At 35.2% G+C, this 16,960-nt stretch overlaps 1 protein-coding gene and 1 pseudogene across 1 annotated transcript in view; both read right to left on the bottom strand.

Moving 5' to 3' along the window:
• LOC141485318 (uncharacterized) overlaps positions 1-16,960 on the bottom strand; it is a 327,725-nt gene that overhangs the window by 132,620 nt on the left and 178,145 nt on the right. The gene's annotated exons all lie outside the window — the stretch shown is intronic.
• Positions 13,380-15,852, bottom strand: LOC141485317 (ubiquitin carboxyl-terminal hydrolase 2 pseudogene; annotated as a pseudogene).

Raw genomic sequence — 16,960 nt, 5'->3', positions numbered from 1 at the left:
ACATTTGGTTTCTATTTGCTTTCTGTTTCTATTACTTGTGTTGCGTATATTTCATTATAATTTCTGGAGCAACATCAAAACCCGGCTTCACGAAACTTCGAAATCAATTCCCTGGGTTGATAAAACAATTGAAAATATTTCCTTTTATCAGTTACCAACTATCATTTTGAACAAGTTCAAATTTTGAATTTTAATATTTGCATTTCTACTTCATGAACAATTTTGATAAAAACACCTAAATCTAGCTACGTTTCTCAATTATTAATTTACAAGTTTTATATATTTCTACCTATCTCTGAATAGGTACCTTGATTTTCTAAAATAATTATCCAAAATTCGTATCTAAGGAAAATTTCTGCCCCTCTATTTTCCAAACATTTCCTTAATTCAAATCAATCCTGAAGACTTTATTTTATTTTCTCATATTTCTTACAACATATATATCTTTATACCTAGTTGGTACTGATTTCCAAGTTCTATCTGTTGTAGTTTTCTTGAAAAATAATCAACGTAATTTCTAAATTTGACATTTATGTCACGTGGTTTTCGATCTCAGAAATGCCTTTTGACCATATTCTGGCTTCTGATGATGACACCATGTACTCGTGTTATTTTTGCAACCAAGTATTGCTTAATCTTGCACTTGGCTATATCGTACAAGACAGCTAATGAGCCACAAAACGTGTCAACAGGTGTCTGCGGTTCGCATATTTTCTGAGTGCTTTGTCAATGAATTTTTCCTGTTTTCGATTATATCAAATCCACTCGCTATGATATGATATTATTGGATATCGAGTGAAATGGTGTATATCAATGGAAAAAACGAATGAATATATTCCAACGATCTTCGTGGTATTAGCCAGGGGAGTAGTTTTACTCTGATAGGTGTCAGACCATTTACCTACAGTGTAGGTGATTTGAGACTGGCCTGAACGAATTGTTCTTGTATATAATTCAATTATCAGCCCGTCTCCAAGTATGCCCACTCATTTTGTGAAGTTTGTGAGCTATTGAAATAGCACTCAGAAAGATGGGCAAACCGCAGACACCTGTTTCTGGTTATTTAACCTTCGTAGGTACGGTACAGCCAAGTGTGGTCTAGTACTTCTAGTACTACTCAAACCTTGTTCCAACAGGCAATCGAAACTTGAATATGACATCTAGTGGTAGTTACCACTGATTCCTCTTGACCTTGGAGACTATGAATAAATGTCAATTATGTTACTGTATTGTCCGTTGATCATTGGATAATTGCAAATTTTCAAGCAAACAGTTGTTCTAATAATATATAATATAATTAAAGATATAATCAGTTCCAAGCATTTTTTGTAAAAGTTGAAAAGATATAACAATAAGTTACACGTCTGGATGTTCAATTAACTTTTTTTCTGTTGATTTCACCTCTCATTTCAATAAAATACCTAAGTTTCATTAAATTCCGACCCCAAACTCGATTCCCCTTCTACGCTTCCATATAAATTCATCAATCCGTTTGTCAGTTTTTCGTCTTATACGTGATAAAGCTGAAAAATAACACCTATGACTATTCATTCATAACTAACAGAAAGACCAATACATGATTCTCAATGAGTGACGAAATGTCTTTTTGTAACTGATTGGCCGATTCTTGATGAAAATTCATGATAATGTATTATATTCATATAACATTTATATTTCTGAAAAAGTGCAGCGAAACATGTTTTGTAGTTTTGTCAACTGTTTGTGAAAATCTCATTTCAAAGTGTTATTCAAATACACAATCGCAAATGTATGAGTTCCTGTTCATCGATCAAAAAATGTATTGAGAACAGGATTATAACTGAATTCAAATCCACAAATGTGCCAAAAAGTCTCACAAAGGACTTCAGTACAAATACAGAAATACTGGATTTCACGGTGAAGGGAAATTAAGCCTCTTTCTTGTAAGGAAACCAAAGCGTGATTCTTTCCTCAGATTTGATAGTTTCATTTTATTACCCCATTTGAAACAATGCTAGTCAAGTGGAGTCATCAAAAGGGTCGCAAAGTACTTATAGGGCTTTTACTGGCAGTCTCAAGGCCTATCACCCCCTATGAGCGTCGAGGTCATAACCTGAATATAAGAGTGAAAAATAGGCTACGTGAAATATTATATCACCTACGATTTAGTCAATTATTAAGTGGTCAAAACGAATGTGAGAAATATTACATTATAAACAATTATTCATTTAAAATCAAGTGTATCGTATATTAATTGATGATAAAAACAAGAGAACTGTGTGAAAATTTAATGAGTTTTATAATTTTCTAAAAATTCAGTTCATCGGTGAGTACTTTTGAAAAGTGTTTACATACTTCAACAAAAATCGAATTGAAAATTAGGTTAATAGTCCATGTAAAGTATATCACATGGAACGAGAAGGCGGAAATTTATTGAAACATGATTTGTATCAATTCAGCCTTTTCGAATCATTCACCAATATTAAATTGCAAACGTGGCTTATTGAAAGTTCAACCCGTAAAAAGTATTTTTAAACACTATGGGGTATTATGGATATTGCCCGTGTCCAAGATGAAATTCACTGTAAGGATATTAGTAAAATATAGAACAACGGTGAAACAGAAAAAGAGTGGAGTTGGGCAGAAGACATGAAAACATTTTGTACTCTTTGGGAAATATTCTATGAAAAGTGGGGAATTGTAATTACATCACTATTTTTCGATAAAATCATTTCGTTGCTCAGATATTTCGGAAGTCCAAAATTTAAAAATATCTGATGTTTTATTATTATTTTGGACCTTTTTGGTTATTTTGGTTGAATTTTGATGTTTCATTTAAAAATGTATCATCAATTCCTTCATCTAATTTATTCTGCATAAGACTTTAGAAGTTTGGGAAGAATACTTTGCTAGCCGAAAAAAAGCATAAAGAAACATTCAAAGAACTGAAAACAAATACAAAAATGAAGACATAATTTGTAAATTAAAACTTTCATTTTCATCTTCTCTCTGTATATTCCTCGATAGGTGATTTCGAAAAAAGGAGGATAATAAAACAAAATTATTTTTCCACTATTACTCATAATACCATTTCAAATCGTTCAAAACATGAACGAATACTACAATATATCAGATGTTCAAACTAAAAAATTGTTATAAAAATTATGATATGTTTGATTATTCAGGATGGTGAATTTTTTTATATACAAGTGTTAACACTACCAGTAGTGAAAGTTCCGTACTCCTGCTTTAACTCAAAGTAATAGTAGGGTCGGATTTGGAAGTTTTGAAAGAGTGGAGCCCCTAATTTTTTTGCAATAAAAAAAAATAGTCGTTCAAAACTGATGACTCTAACATACATATGAGAAAAAGGAAACCCGATGGGCCCCTTGAATTTTTTTTATAAAAGTTAAATACTTAACTTCCCGCTAAGAAAACTAAAAAATTTCAAAAACAGGAAGCGGGTAAAAATCAACGCGTTCAATAGATATTGTCGTTCAAAAGTTTTCATTCAAGTTCGTCAAATAATTTTTGAAATGTTGAGCTCGAATGAGCGAGAATTTGTAAGGATGGCCTGCAGGGTCAATCGTTTTTGTTTTTTACTTATTTTGTTTCTCTTCAACTCATGGGTAAAAATTACAAATTACACATTGAAAAAAATATTTCCACTGAAATACTCGATCAAATCAAAAATTGATAGTGTATCAAATAGTAATCAGAGCTCTCTGATATATCGATAACAATATCATGTTTGTACAAGTATTCTTAGTAAAAATGCAAGTCTCCATGGAGTCACTTATAGCCGCACTTATAGACGCACTGGTTATGGTACCAGCTGTCGTATGTCGATGGATAAAAGCCAGCCTAGAAAGAAGGATGATATACACCACTCTAGGAGAGGCTACCATACAGGTAAGAGCAGAGAAGGGATGCCCACAAGGAGGCGTACTATCGCCAATGCTATGGGCAACAAAGGTCACAAAAGGAAAAATTGCAGGTGTCATCTCGGAGCGCATGCAAAGAGCCTTGACATCGTCGGCAGATAGTGCGAGCATGAAAATCTCTCAGTGAATGCCCAAAAAACCACTGTCGTCGTGTTCACAAGAAAAAGAGTTACGAGAGGACTAAAACCACCAATACTCAATGAAGTGGAGATTCATTTCGCCACGGAAGTCAAATACTCAGATGTGAGTTTCAATCACAGGCTCACGTGAAACCTCCACATCCAAAAACCAGTACAAGGCCAAGATAGCAATAGGAATCTGCAGAAGAATGTGTAGGAAAAACTGAGGGCTGAACCCAAAAATGACACTCTGATTTTCAACAAGGGTAGTGAGATCCATGATAACATTAGGTATAGTGACTTGGTGGACAAGAACAAGGCAATTGGGTACGGCTAGGATATTAGGCGACATACAAAGGCTGGCGTGCCTAGGTTTCGCGGGAGCCATGAAAACGACCCTAACTGCAGCACTTGAGGTCCTACTCGGACTTCCACCATTGCACATCTACATAGAGAGAGAAGCTCTCTGGTGACATACAGGCTAATGCAGGGGCAAACCCCAATCAGCCAGTCACACGGTGCAGAATACTTGAAACTGTACAATGAACTGAAGGCAGATTCAATACTAGGAATGCCCGTGGATAACACAGTTCCGCAACAACCGTACAACTTTCAAAGATTTCAAAATCGTCATACCAAGTACGGAGGACTGGCAAAACGGCCCACCGGTAAAAGCGGAAGAAACTTGGTAGTGGTGGGTCTACTAACGGGGCATAGCCGACTCAGGAAAGATATGAACAATATGAATCTGAAAGAAGAAACCCATTGCAGGTTCTGTCAAGAAGAGGAAGAAACCGCACTGCATGTGCTCTGTGAATGCGAAGCGATAGCAAGGCTGAGACACGCAAGATGCGGGGGAGAGAAACCAGAGGCTGCCAGCTATATGAAGGGGTCAGTGTCAAGACTATGGAGTCTCATGAAAGAGATCAAGCTAGACAATGAGCTTTAACAACGAAGGAGCATCACAATCAATCTGAAGAGGTCGCAGTGAATCAGGCCATGCGCTAGCTCCCCGACAATCTAATCTTAAGTTACAAAAAAAAATGTTTGGGAGGAAAAACGTAAAAGTTGCTGACCCGTCAAAATTCGTATATTTTTTTATCTTTATTGTGGAAGCCCTTCTCCTGTGGAGGCAACGGGAAGTAGCACCCCCTCCCTTTCCCTAAATCCGAGTATTAATATTCAGAATTCATGACTTCAAAATTATATCTGATTGATATGGTACCAAAAAACTTTCATCTTATTTCACTTCAGAAAGTTTGGAGAATGATACTTTTTATTTTTCATCAGTTGAAATGATTTACTTGAAAAATTACACCAAAAATACAGTTTTACAATATTTTACCAAATATTTTCGAAAATATTGAAAAATTTCCATTTTTCAAGTAGGATCCTAATAGATATTTAACTGAATATGGTGTGTTTCTTACAAATTTTCCGATTTTTCTGGGTTTATTGGCCGTGATATGTAGATTTTTATACTTGACGTTTCGTCTGCCACTGCTGCAGACATTTCAAAGGCGATGCAGCAACGGTCGAGGTGATCTACCTTGCTGCCTTGCACTCGCCGCGCTAGGAGATAAAATATGAAATATAGAAACCCGCAGACTACGGCTTATCAACCCGGAAAAATTTTAAAATTTGTTAGATATTCAATTGTACTGCAGTTTTTTCGTTCATTTTTATTGTTTTCGAAATTCCTATAGTGACTTTCTTATCTTGGAGACTGTGTATACCGAACGGTTTAGAAGTTTTACGAAAAATAACATGACGTAACTCTGAATATCCAATATGGCGGAACGCCCAAGATAACCGACTAGCTTTTTCGTGCCAAAAAAGGTCCAGAATATGAATAGAACATCAGGTATTTTGAAATTTTGGGCTTCATATATATCTGAGCAACGAACTGGTTTATCAAAAAATACTAATATAACTACAATTCCCCATTTTGCATAGAATATTTCCCAAAGTGTACAAAATGTCTTCGGCCCAACTCCTATCTTTTTCTGTTTCACTATTGTTCTATATTTTACCACAGGCAATACCCACAAAACCCTATAGTGTTTAAAAATACATTTTACGGAATGTAACCTCCATGACATGGGTATCAGATGAAAGGATTTGCTTATCAAAAAATACGAAAAAAAACATCATTCTACATTCAATATGGCGATCTCCTAAAACTGTTTCAAATATATCTCTTCAAAAGGGACATTGTTCAGTTCACAATACAATTTACCAAATACGAGTATGTCATATGGCATCTAGAGACAATCTTTGAGATTTTTTATAACCATTTTGGACTGACATAAATCCAAAAAAAATCATTTATGAAATGAATCATTCGACCTGAAACGAATTGAATAAAGTTTCTGTAGAAAGAATACATCAATTGATAAATCCCAGAAACACATTCGTTCACAACCAAAATATTTTTTCAACTTAGTAAGTAAACTCATCAACAAACCTTATAAATACACCAGAGCTAATACCTGGAGAAAAATAAACAAATGCAAACCACAAAGGCAAGCGTAATTTATCACCAACCGTTACCGAGTGAATTGGGGTGACTATACAAAGTTTGATTAGACCAATCTAGTAACTGAGATTGTCTTGTTTCCTTCACTGTAGTTTTCGAGGATTACTGGTGGGAACAAAAATGATATTTTATTCAAAATAAATCATATTACGGTCTCGTTCTAGTAACATGATGACATGTGTTTTCGTAGCTTCATATCTCAATAAATAGTCATTCTACGGTTCCGTGGTATATACTGGTATATACTATTTTTACAAATTTTTCATTTTTGCCTCTCTTCAGCTTATTGATATATGATGATGTTTTCTCTTCGAATTAAAATTGAAAAAGTATATAACCATCTATTATATAACGCATCCATTCGACGTTGGCTTGCGAATTGAATGAGGCTCCATAGCATTCTAGGAAATTCAAAGGACTAAGGCGAGAATTCGAAAAATGTAAGGAATGCGATGCAAAATATTATGGACTGAAAGGTCGATTGAAATAAGATATATGGAATACTAAGCACATCTAAAATATGGAAGATCAGAAAAATCAGAATTCGCCCATCATATTTTGTAACAAAACCATTCCATACACTTCAGTTCATCAAGATTAGTTAGACAAGTTAACAACAACATGCATCTAGATGCCTAGGAGAGTGTTGAAATGAGTAAACATAATAAATTTCATGAATAACGATAGTGGACCAATACCTAATAGCTTGTTGAAATAATATTTTATTATTAGATTTACCTCACTGTAAGATAAGACAATATTGCTAAATTTATTTTAAGACTAGTAGATAAGGCAATTTGTAAAATTAATTTAAGACAATTGAGAAGCAGGTACCTAGCAGAGGTATCTATAGGGTATAAATAAAAACAATATAATATGTCATTTAGTTTAATCTCCCAATTGACGATGATCACTTGGTGATTGAAAACGCGTCGAGATGTTAAAAATAACGGTTTGATGTTGGGATTACACTCCAGTAATATTCATTACTACACCAAAGGTTCCAAATAGTGCATCACAAGAGGAAGATTACACAAAAATTGGATTTAAAACTAACGAGCATTTGTAGGGCGTATACCAATAGTACCTTCATCGAATTCTGAAGAAAAAACACTTTAGTGAGTTGAAAAATGGCTCCTTACATGCTGTAGAGTGAATGAAATTTGTGAAAAAATGCTGAGAAAGTCCTGTGCATTTACTTTTCTTTTAGAATCTTGCTTCTATTCAATGGTTCATTTCATAATATACAAATACAGATGATCTAAATAAAAAGAAAAGAATAAGCTTAATTTTTTTGTATTCATTCAGAAAATTCATCCAAATTGTTACCTGATGATTAAAAAATCAATTGAAAGTGGAGGAAAATATTCATGAAAGTATTGTTGGTTGAGAATATTATGAGTGGTTCATCAAGTGGTGATAAAATTTCAGGGACAGCAAATGTTTCATTCATGATTTTTTTTTAATATAAATAAAATAATAATAAACTCATCGAGAAAATCATATAAATTATGAAACAACAACGAAAATTAATTTTTGCTTCGGGGCGACTTTATTGATTCCAGTGGCACATTTGCTTTTTCGGCTGCAGGAAAACGCGAAAAAACGTGCAGCACCACATCATCTGAAGATCTTGGTCTGCCAATGTCCTCTCTTTCATAAAACAAAATGTATGGTGCCTCCAGAGGCTCCAATAAATTCAAGACATCGCCAGAACGCTTAGTGACATGACTATCATCAAACTTATACCAGTCCATTTCGTCTTTGATCAATGCGTAATAATGACAAGATTCAACGCCAGAACCACAGAGAACAATGGCTGCATGAAGATTATAATAGTGGTCTGTTAGGTTGAAGTAAAGTGAAGGTTGAGTCATGTTTAAAGATAATCAGTGTTATTATTAGATTGACTGTTGCCTCATCTATACTTGTTTTCTTATGATTGTCAGTTAGTTTGGTGCACGTTTGGCAATACAGTCGATCATCACCCGTTAAAAGTTCCATTTTCAGATGATTCAACAATAAGCTTTCCACGGACTGGTTAGTCATATAAGGAAACGCTAGTTAAAGTTCCAGAAAATCACATAAGTTTTTGCTACCTCTCGAACATTTTCTACAAGGTAAACAAGTGAGAATTTTTCCTGCAAAAGACCTACAAACACAAGACGAAATAGACTGTACGGAATCATTCAATCCAGAGCAGTCAAAGGTATTGATTCAGCAAGAACCCCAAGAATTCGGAACAATCCTCTTGTTGTTCTAACCAGTATCTAGTGGACTTCAAAGACTCTTGGGAATCGGATGATATACTGACTGTCATCCTCTGTAATAATTTTTTTTAGGATGCATGACATATTCAATACTATATTACATTTTAAAACACAAAAAGTAATAATTCTTGTCCAGAAAATGATAAAAACAATGAATATATGATCTGATTCCAATGCTTCCAGTAATTATGAAATGAAGCTGTAACAAATTCACTAAAATTCACTAAAATAGTATATTTTTGATTGAAAGGGTGTTTCAAAAACTGATATACCTCTTTGAAATGAGTGCCTCACGATATGTCCTACCTCTTTAATCAGAAATCAATACCGTATCGACTCAGGAGATAAACAGGACTACTAATGATACAAAAAATAATTATTTGTATTCTCACATTTGTCTCAAAATGTTTCATCCCCGAAAAAAGTTTGAAAATAGTTTTTCCAATATATTAATTTTTATGTATTCAAATTCGATATTTTATATTGAATTCAGTCATCCATTCAAAGGAATATAAATAGTATTGAAAAATAAAAAAAATTACTTCCCTTTTATGAAACAGAATAGTTGACGACTATTTTTGATATAATTGAAAGTGATATGTCAATTTTATTTTATTATGAATAGAATAGCTACAAAGAAAAACTCTTCTGAACTGTCAGTACATGCAGCCCTATGGAAAATACAACGAATTGTGATCAAAATATTTCAAATCGATCATATCTGTGTGTAAACAATACCTTCAGTTATGTAAAAAAATGAAGAGATTTCAAAATGATTAATTAGATTTCATTCAATTGTAAATATCTGAGAACTACTATCTACAAGTTATTAATGTTCTCAATAGCTTTCTCGAGATTGCTATCACGATATTATTTTTGCAAAAAAGTTTATTTATGACACGTCTGCAAAAAGTACAATATCATCCTTTTATAATATGAACAAATCGTTCGCTCTTACTGAAACAACACAATAGCAGTTATTTTCCAACCATGATTAGATTTTATAATCAAGAGTACATCGATGTTATTAAGATAATAATAATTTTCTATTTTTGACTCCAAATGCTCTCTTCACTTTGGTAAACTAACTTATACCCTCTGAATTTATACAGCTACCCCGATTCAAGGGATCAAGTTTTCTGAGACAATCATGCCAAAATTATTTAATTTTTTCTTCTAGTTTCCTGATAATTTGTTAATAGTGTCAAACACTATCTAGTGTGTAGTTGATTTTCTCAATCACTTAATGGGGTCTGATTGCGTTTGAAAACTTATATTTCAGAAATCAAGGAACCCATTCTGAAAACTACTCTGAACATTCCTCAAATAAGATTTCAACTTATATTAATCAACGCTAGATAGCTGTCTTCCTGAAAAAATCGTATCAGTCTATCGCGGGTATCCAGCGACTTCCTCGCTAAATCAAGCGAAGATTGCTAAATGACCTGTTCATTCTTTCAGTCGCTAAATTAAGAGGTAACACGTCAACATGTTCAGTGAGTTAGTTGCAACTTGTTTTGTTCGTACCTACTAAGACATACTTTAAAAGTTGGCTACTTGTCTCAGTTCTTCACTACCTCGATCTTTGCTATATGGCTAAAGGAATACATCTGCTTCTAGAACATCTGACACTTATTCGGGTTCGGTGTTATTCAGATATTTATATCCTTCTCAATATTTCATCAAAATTCCTATGGTGGTCACCAAACCATTTTCCCATTACGATTACGCTATCGTGAGTGCAGAGTGCAACAGACTGTTAGTTGACACTAGAAGTCACAGCATTGTGGAAATGACCTCTGACTATATATCCCCAACTGTCAACTACGAACTACGTTATAAATTACTGTTCCCGAGTAGAGAGGAATGGATCCTCCGAGAAAAGAAAATATTAAGAGCAGATAGTTGTTGGTTCACAGATGGATCAAAAACATCTTCACGTTCTAGTGCAGGTGTTTTTAGTATCAAACCCAGGACAGAGATATCAACCTGCCCAGGAACCTATGCGACTAAATTTACGCTATTGGATTGTATGCGGAGAGATTGGAAGAACGCAACCTCATACACAAGTCAATATTCTCGGCCAGTCAAGAGGCGTTGGAAGCTCTTTGCTCTTACCGAGTAAATTGGTGACAAATTGCCAAAAACAACTATCCTCCATAGGAAGACCTAACATATCATCTCTGGTCTGGATTCCTGGCCATATTGACCTGGAAGGCAATGAGGCTGCTGACTCCCTTGCAATGGAGGGTGCTGCAAGTAGCGTCATCGAACCAGAACCTGTCATTGGCATCGCTTCAGGCTTTGCCAAACAAAGATTGAACACCTGGATAGCAAGAAGATTTATGGACTTCTGGCAAAATCTACCAGGATTGGCTCACTCCAAAGGCGTTTATTCACCCTTTGAAGCTTGATACCAAACAGGTCTTCTTACAGGTCACTGTCATTTGAATCATCATATGCAAAGACTAAGACTATCGGAAGACAGTGTGTGTCGCCTCTGTTTGGAAAATGATGAAACAGAAGAGCACATACTTTGAAGCTGCCCCACTTAGGACCGAATCAGGTTTTTAGAGTTCGGCAGAGCCTTACTTTTACCACCATCTGACCTGAAAGACCACTCACCATACAAACTTCTTTAAGAAGCAGGGTTTATTTGGTCGAGTGTGAATAGGTTTGAGCCACAATAAACCTTTGCAGGTTGCGGTGGAGAGTCGAATAGACCCACTCACTTTGGATCTTACCTAACCTAACCTTTGTGAGAGACATGGCAACTTTTCTACAACATATTAAAAAAACACAGTTTAATGTGAGATTTTCACTTGAAATTTTTCTATATCAAACCTCTGCGAACGAGTACCATTAACCCGTCAAAAGTTACTAGAGCATTAGTTACTCCAAATGGAAATTGAAGTAGTACAGTCCATTTCCAGCTGAAAAAAGACTTCATATTAGCCTTAAGTTAATCTTTGATGTCTTTAGGATCGCTCTTCAGGTCCGACAACAAACCACACAAATGATTCCAATGCAATGACCGAAAAAAACGTTTGTTTCACATAAAAACTCTGGAGGTTTATATACATTGCCGGTCTGTTGATCATGAAAAAATCGTTTCACAAATTATAAACATAGACGACTGAAAATTTCTTATTTCAATAAATGATTGGCCTTATTTTTCAAATTGACAAAGCTTTCTTATTTGTAAACCGATTGAAGTTCACGAAATATAGTTTGGTGCGGAAACCGCAAACGCGTCCATGAATTTTCCGTGTTTCCATGTATTCGATATAAATGAAAAAAGGAGGTGAATTAGCGGACATAACACTCAAAAATGGGGCAAAACTGCGAACACGTGTTTTTGGCTATGGCCTCGTCAGTCCGGTACAGCCATGGGCAACACTTGGCTTCACCGTGCTGGTTCATTTATGTCAAATACACTCCTTAATATAGTCCAGTTTTTATATCCCAGAATCGGATGTCACGCGGGTAGCTATAGGTGCCTAGGTGGTCATGTTAGTTGCTGCCTATGAATGATAGGTCTCCTAACTGAAACCACAAATGTGCAGTTGGCTTCTGTTGGTGACTCCGTGCATATGTAGAGTTTTCGTCAAACAAGTGTTACCCATTCTTACAGCGTTTTTTTAAGGTATGATGTGTGATCTCCAGTCGTTGGTTGGTATTCCGAAGGGTCAAGTAATGTCGTCATCTTGTCGATGAAGCCGAGTACTACAGTAGTAGTTGCCGCTACAGCTCCAGTTACCGCTGGAGGCTGGAGATAGTTGACATTGCTAGATATTTCAATAGGATATTTTCGAAAGTATAACAATGTCTAAACCCAACTAGATAAATCTGAAATATTAGACAAAGAAAAATGATCTACCTAAATTGGATACTCTGAACTTTTTGAACTGAGAGGAACTACTGTTAGGTTAGAACTGAAAGAACTCCTGAACATCAACAATCGCCACTGAGGTGGCGTTGAATGATTTTATGAGTCACGGTGTAATATTTCCCCAGGGGTAGTGTATCTGTTCTGAAATCTGTTTTTTTTCGTTAATCAGCTGTCGCTCCCATACGAACGACAACTCTCAGAAGTTGAGAAACTTGTGCGAGTTAAGGACTAACGAGGTCTCTTACCTTCTACCATGTGATTCCTAACACATGTCTTGTGTATAACCATACACAAGATAATTTTCACTTTTGTCCTTCAATATCAGAATAGTGAATTATTTTCCATGGTATATCCACTTGAAAACGAGATTTCTGAAAAAGGTTTTACTAATTTGTAATTGTTCCACCAGTAATATATCGTATAAAGTATATGAGTAGAATTGAAGGGGTTATATTTTTAGGAGTGATTAATTTTTGGGAAAGAAAGTTTTTGGCTTTCTACTATTCCATCTTGATACAAAAAAATGTGGAAGATTCACACATTTTTTTGAATCAAGATGGAGTAGTAGAAAGCCAAAAACTTTCTTTCCCAAAAATATATGAGTAGATTCTGAAAAAAAATGTGTCAATAACTCATTCGCATTCATCAGTCAACCAAGTCAACCAATATAAGTAAATTCCTCGGTGAATGTGTATTAAATTGAATAAAATCTTTCGCTATATCTCTCTATAATAATTCGATTTTGAGATAATTAAATTGCTATTGAAAAAACATCATATCCCCAATTTCAGTAATAGTGCATCTGAAATTTATTAGATAGCCCTCTACATGCATGATCAAATTAATTACTTTTCTCGTCATTCTTATTATTCTTTCCTGTTATTTCATAAAACAACCAACAATAGTTACTGAAACAAAAACAAATGAATGTAAACAAAACTGCAGAAATAGATACACTTCTCGAAGAAAATGAAATAAATCTTGTTACTTAACAACACCACACCAAAATCACTCGTTTCGAATTTGTATTTCAGGTGTTTTGAGAATACCCCACAAGTAGACATTTAATTTAAAAACGTCAAGAGATAGTTTGTGTATCTAAGTGACTCCCAATCATTTATAACATTAGAGCGTGTTCTTTTATGTAAACAAGTTTAGAATCTATAAGTAAGAAGATTTATGTAAGTGGGTTTATCTGAACAGCTTTGGGATTACAAAACGATTAAATCGGGTCCGTTCTTGCGGTCCCCCTTCAATGGAATTTTCGTGTTCACTTACAGATTTGATACTGCATCAAACAAGTGTCCGAAAAAGAACTGGAGAGTATGTGGACGGACAGTTATTACGAGTAGTATCGAACTATTATCGGATCGACTTTTGAATCTCCTATTCGACCGTGACATACATAGGCAATTATTTCCTCGAATGAAAGTTCCGACGGGTGATAGGTCTTTAACTGGTATCCGGTTTTTATGATTGCGCTTTCGTTGATCCTGAAAACGCGTTTTTGGATGAAATGATGAGTTGATGGTTCTTTACGAAAATGGTGGTTATATTTCAGTATTCGTTAATATATTTCATTATTTATGCAGTTCTAGTTAGTACTAGCGATCCGTTACTACAGATAATTTTTTCTGTCGCATCAGTTTTTACCTAATATTGAAGTTTCAATTATATTCGAATAAATAAAGAAATTTGGAAATATGATGAATTACAAATGAATTCAAAGAACTAAGATTATAAAAAAAAGGAAAGAAGAAAAAAAATATCACATCTGCTGCTTCGTTCCCTCCTGTTCATAAAATACCACATATGCCTCATCGCTCACAAGTGATTTTGGCGAAACTGGGAACACGTGTGAATCGTTGTGTTCATACCACGTACCACTATATGGATGTCTGCAATATTCTGTGTAATGTCCGTTGTAAGTAGTCGCACTGTGATTTGAAAGTGCATATAGATTATAACGACAAGGAGCCACATTGTCTGCTGCATAACTGCTCATATCTAATCCATCTGAAGAAAAGTCAATGGAAACATTCAATTTGCCTCTGAATCTTTCCGTTGGACAGAATATTTTCAAATGAATTACTAAAATACGGGGAAACTTATAGATTGATGAGGAATTTGTAAATTTTCTCTTTTGCTTGCGCCTCGAACACATTGGTTTTTCATCTCCATACAGAGTTTTCTCTTTTGTGAAAGAATCCAAGCAATATGACAAACTCAATTGGTCAGTTCTTTGTGGTATGGGAAAGAAATCCTAGAAAGTATCAAAGGTTACTGATGAGTGTCCACAGTGTGTGCACTTCATAGTGGATTTTAATTGACCAACGAAATAGTCCACAATCTTGGAGTTGTTCATTATCAAATATCTCTGCCAGGACTCTTGTGCTTTTCCGTTATCGCTCAATTTTTCGTTAATCTCAGTTAAGATCGGTTCAGGTTTCTCAGTGATTCTGTTGAGGTCCTCATGTAAACCTTCTAAAAGATATCAAAGGAATTCGTGGGCGTCTTGATGGGCAGAACCCATGAATCGAAGGGCAAATCTTTGAATCTGATTTTTGAAGTAGACTGTGTTAATTACTCTATCAGATGAATCTTCTGACCACAATTCCTTGATAACTTCTACGAACGCTTTGATCAAAACACCTTTCATACTAGAAATACTAGTATTGATATCTTCCAAGTATGTATCCTTTTTTAGGTATTCCAGCAACCATTCCGTGTTTGATAAACACTGGATTATACTGTTCATGAAACAGGTGTTTCCAAGATTTTTTAACCCATTAAACCCAAGAGTTTTGACTGAAGAATGTATCACCGATCTATTGTTGCAACTACGTTTGCCACTACTATTTCCTTCTGAGTAAACACAGGTACGATGATTCATCCCTTCATTGGACTGGTAGGATAAGGAATTCGAAGCAAAACTGCTCAAACTGAAATACATATCAGTTCTTTTGGGGACTGTGAGGGCTCAGCCAGATGATAAATGTTGGTGAACAATCTAAGCCTCGCAAAGCTTGACATTACACATCAGCCGAATGAGAGGATCTTCAAGACCATTTAAGAAATTTCCCCTGACCAGATATTTGTTTCAGATCAGAAGATCCATCAACTTCTGTTTCTAATGTCACGGAAATTATTCTATCATCCATGGATGCATATATTAATTTTTCAATGAAACGATCTTGTAACGGCAAACCTTGGTTTAACAAAAATTGCGAGCAAGCTGTCGCCTCCAAAAATCTCGCCTACCGGCAGTGGCGCAAAAATCCCAGTGACGGAAATCGAACTAAGTTTGTTAATGCTCGCAACAACTGCAAACTTAGGATGAAAGTAGAGAACTTCACAATCAGGGAATTGGGGATAAACTGCTTGCCAATCCCAACGGGTCTAGATCCTTCTGGTCGGTAGCTTATGCTGTTAATCAGAACTTAACAAAATCCACAATTCGAATGGTTCAATTGCAACAACAGCCATAGAAAAAGCAAATCTACTAGCTGAAGAATTTGTGTCCCACTCCACAGTCGATTTTCTGGGAAAGGCGCCACCCACTATTCCACACTAGAATCCTCAATGCCGGAAATTATTTTTCGACGGCGTCTAGTCAGGCGAATTCTGAAACAGCCCAATATCAACAAGGCGTCTGGTCCTGATGAAGCGCCCGACATCGTACTGAAAAGTGCGCAAATGAACTCGCACCAGTATTTTGAAGACTTTTCAACCTGTCTTTGATTTTATCCTTGAAAAAAGATATTTTGTTAAGATTCAATCGAACAAATTTCAATTTCAGAGTAGTTGAGTAAGTACCTATCTACCTGAAGACAGTACGAGACAGAAAGAGCAACGTCTCTTCATCACGCGTGTCACATCTGTCTATGGAAGAAAAAATAAAATTAAAACGAAATAAATCTTTTTTTATTCAGGTGCGGCGAACAGGAGTTTGTTTTATTAGAGATCATTAGAAACAGAAATATGGTTTCGAATTGGGGTTGATCATGAAAAAACAAACAATAATTTCCATTCAATACATTTAATATACAAGTTTAGAAGGTGCTCAACGGGTGTATGTTGTAGTGAAGGATGGCCAATAAAAAAGTAAAATATAGAAAGTATACTTCTTGTGCAATATCAGGTGGGAGAAGAAATGAAAGCAAGAAAACAATCCCAGAAAAGTCAGCAGTTGTACCTTAATTTGACTCAAACCAGAA

The sequence above is a fragment of the Leptinotarsa decemlineata genome, unplaced genomic scaffold, assembly GCF_025532065.1.
Source record: "Leptinotarsa decemlineata unplaced genomic scaffold, Ldec_3_MD MMD2_tig00026316_RagTag_RagTag, whole genome shotgun sequence".
Classification (NCBI taxonomy): Eukaryota; Metazoa; Arthropoda; class Insecta; order Coleoptera; family Chrysomelidae; genus Leptinotarsa; species Leptinotarsa decemlineata.
The sequence above is the reverse complement of the archived record's forward strand: the minus strand, read 5'-3'. Positions and strand labels throughout refer to the sequence as shown.